We start from the raw sequence: 4460 nt of genomic DNA on the forward strand, positions 1-4460 counted from the left end.
TTTCACAACTTTTCTTCTCTTGAGTGATTTTATTATAGTCATTGATAATTTTTTAGAGCTCCTCGGTTATCATATCCAAATTAGATTCAAGAGTATTACTATTATGATTTCATGTGGTCTTACCTCGTTAGGTTTACCTGTTGTCTTAAAGCATATATTGGCAGCCTATACTTCTTCTTCAATTTTAGCTTTATCACTCTAGGATCTAAACTTTTTATTCTTTCTGGATAATCATCATCTCAATTCTAGACAGTTTTGTTTAAAATAACCAAGCATTCCACAATAGTAATTGAGATCATCATTTATGGTAAATTCATTATTTATGCCTTCTTGGATCCTTGTTGTCTCTGTCTTATGATTTGCCTTACGTTATGGTTGATGAGGTCCATTCCTTCAGTATTAGCATCTTCCAGAGTTGGAGTAGCATTGAAGGTTACTATTTTATTCTTTTCATCCTTGTGGTACCTGTTGATATAATTTCTTTCATATGTACTAAGGTTACCTCATAGTTTGTCATATGTCATATTGTGTAGATATCCGTCCTCTGGAATGGCAGCCTTGGTTTCCTATATACTTGGACAACTTCAGAATAACTTCTGGACTTGAAGGGTATATGGTAGATCATCCCTAGTGATTTTAGTTTGCAAACGACCTTACTAAATCTAGAAAACATTGTTTCGATGTTCTCATTCTCTTTTATTTTTGAAAAAATCATATTCACTGACCAAGGAAGCAATCTTTGACTTCTTGACTATGGAGGTTCCTTCACCGGTTACCTCAAGTTTGTCCCACACTTCTTCTATAGGTTCACAGATTGATATCCTATCGTATTCTTCTCCACTAACTGCATATAAAAGGAAATTTATAGCACGTGCATTAGTTTGAATCACCTCTTGTTGTTCTTTGGTGACGTCGAATCTTTTAAGGACCTCTATATTAGAACTATTGGATTCGTTATATTTGTCCTTTGACTTCTCCTTGAGTCCTAGAATCGGCTTTGGACCCTTTTTTATGATAATCCAGGCTTGGAAGTCAATTGATTGGACAAATATTCTGAACTTGTTTTTCCAGTAAGTGTAATGTTGTCCATTAAAGTGTAGTGGTCTTGTGGTGAACTGACCATCCTAAATAAGAGCACCGGGAGTTTGCTAATTGGCCATTTGATCTTTGCCCACTTGTGGTTAAGCAATGCAGTTGGTGAGACCTTCTCTGGTACAAATTAATATTCAAGAGGGTGGTGTGAATTGAAATTTTTTTATGAGTCAACTACTGACTTCTCACAGTTGACTTGCCTGCAAATCATTGCACTTCACAAACAGATTAGATTTAAAAAAATTAAGAAAATAAATAACAGAACGTAAAGTAATAACACAAAGATTTATCCTGGTATGGAATACTAATGTGGTGCCTACTTCCATCCCCCTCGGGTTTGAAAATTTCCTCAGATTATTGAGTTTTGGGGCTTGAGTACAATGATAGGAAACAAGTTCTGAAAACTTATTTTTCTTTACTGATCTTGTGACAACTTCAATTGATATTGCAATGTTGACTCGATCCTACTCTTTATATAACAGTTGTAAACTAAAAGTTATAAAGCCATGTGAGACTAACAAAGAGACACTTTGAATTTTCTACTTGAAGTTGCGTGAAAAGTGTGTATTTTTAGTCTTCATCTTTTATAGTTGTTGGCTGCTACTCTTCATATGGAGACCCAAGAGATTTCTTCAAAATCAAGGATGCAAATTGATTCCTTGGTGAAGTAATGGAGCTATATGATATGTGCATATAAGATATGCCCATATGTGTCTTTGGATCACGTCCATATCAGATATGTCTAAGATCTATTTTTTATTTTGGTCTTGTATAAATTGATCTCTTTCCAAATATGATCGTGATCTTTTCTTCTTTCCTTTGTTCTAATTTGTCAAAACTTTTGGGATAGAAACTTTTGTTTTATGTCCTGATTGATTTGGTCTTTCGTGATTCTGGGACTGTGATTTTTCTTCCATTTCCATGATATTTGATTAATCTGCTTTCCATACTTATTTGAATGTTGTGATGCTCCATATCTTTGGGTGAGATACTCTTCTATCTTCCAATATATTGATTTGATTTTTCATCTATTTGTTTACTTTGATGCCGTGGATGCCTTTCAATTCTTTGATCCGGCTTCCTTTATGCTTCCAATATTGGAAGTCTTCAATGTCCCACAAAGGTACTCTTATTAGTTTATCATTATAAAATGTAGAATTAGGAGGCTTACAATGAGGTGATTTATAGGATCTCTTTTATTGGATAATATACATGAGTTTGCCAACTTTGTGAACTCAATTCTTCAGGCTAAAGTATGTCAAAGTAGTATTCATGAGTTTCAAATGTAATAAGCATTCTTAGTGGAGAACTTGTTATTTGTTTAGTGATTATAGATCTATCTTGAGTGTCTTACATGGATAAGTAGTGTTGGAGTCTTACTTCTATGGTGCTTTATATAGAAAGTTATTCGAGGATTAATAATGCATTAAGTGTGGAGTGACGATTTAAGTGGATTTATGCACCAGTTTTGTTATCTAGCCTTAATTAGCCTAGTTTTTAGGACTTCTCATGTGCATAATGAGTTTATATTCTCATAATTGAGCACCTAATTATTAACGTACTTGTTTTCAATGTGTATGGTGTTTTTAAACTAAGTTTGGATCAAAACACGCACTTAAAATTTAGACGAGAAAGCTAGTGTTCTTAGCTTGAGATATATGATTGTGCTAAATGATCTTGTCAAATTCTATTGTGTTTAAGATCTAATTCATTGTTTGATGATATAGGAAGTCTTGTGAGATTTTAAACTTGAAGATGATATGATACACAAGCTGATTTTTATGTGGAAAAGGAAACACAAAGCGATGGACGTAAATCCAAATTGATGGAGCAAGCTTGGATTGAATTTGGAAAATTTGAACACAAGGGCATGCCATTCCCTTGCATATCTGTGTTAAGGGTGTGCCACACCCTTATAATTAATCATATTTTTCACATTCTAGTAAACCTCCACGATCAGGTCATGTTGCACCCTTATCGCGCTAATGTCTTAGTGTGGCACACCCTTAGTTCAAATATGGGCAGTGACTTCCAACTATAAATGGAACACTTGGAATATATTGTATACACCTTTGATGAACTTTGGGGCTTGGAATACACTTGGTGTGTCTTCACTTAGTGTTTTTAATCCATTCCTTTAGTTTACTTTTGGATTATTACATGAATTCCATGATTATGATTCTTTGTAATTCCACTAGTGGCTAAACACCCTCATTCGGGGTTGAGTCCAAGTACATAATACTTAAGCTTTTTATATATTTGGTTTATATTTTTTTTATCATTATTGTTACTATTCTACAAAATCATGACCTTTAGAATAAACTCAAAATTCTATCGTGAGCTTAGAAGGAGTAAGATATGTATGGGATAGGATCTTAATCATTCAGGGAATTAAAGTTAGGATTTGAATTTAGGATAGAAATATACCTAATTCCCCTATTTCATTCACACACGGGAAGAAATACAAAGGCATTTTAATTAGTTCTTGTATCCCCGCTAAATGAGGTAGTTTCAAGGCTAAGTTAGATGATTAGAGGCATGGAAGACCCTAATCATATTATCAAACCAGCGAATTAATAGACAAGATATGTAACTAAACCAACAAGATTATATAGCTAAGTAGTATTGTTTTTAGTATCTTAACCCTAGTTTCTCCTTATTATAGCTTAAGTAATGTTCAACATAGCTTACATTTGATTTTAATTTCTCCAACATTTTTGGTTACTTACACACTTGTTTAATCTTCATTATACAAGAATATGGTCGTTGTTGAGCACAAGTCCTTGTGGGATCGATACTTGGATTTCATAGGCTACTTTATTTCTTGGGTGACCGCGTACACTTGCATGTGCGCAACATTGGTCAACCCAAAAAACATTACAAAGAACTCATAATGATTGTATTAAGTCTGAAAAGTTGTCTTCAAAATATTAAAGCTCTAATCGTCAACTGGTGATATCCTAAACTAAAGTCAATCTTCAAAAACACTGAAACACCCTAAAGCTGATCAAACAAATCATCAAGACAAGGAAAAGGATATTTATTCTTAGCATTCACCTTGTTCAACTTCCGATAATAAATACATATGCACATAGACCAATCTTTTTTCTTCACAAACAATATAGGCACACCCTAATGTAATAGAATGGACGGGATAAATCCCCTATCAAATAATTTGTGTAACTGGTCCTTCACTTCCTTCAACTCCACTTGGGCCATCCTACAAGGAGGAAAAAAAATATGTCTTTGCTCCCAGCTCAACGTCAATAGCAAAGTCATTATCACGATTTAGAGGTATACTAGGAAAATTCGTAGGAAAAGTATCCATAAACTATAGAAAATATATAAAAAATCCAAAGGAGGAAGTG

The sequence above is a fragment of the Capsicum annuum genome, chromosome 5 (genome assembly GCF_002878395.1).
Source record: "Capsicum annuum cultivar UCD-10X-F1 chromosome 5, UCD10Xv1.1, whole genome shotgun sequence".
In the NCBI taxonomy this organism is placed as follows: domain Eukaryota; kingdom Viridiplantae; phylum Streptophyta; class Magnoliopsida; order Solanales; family Solanaceae; genus Capsicum; species Capsicum annuum.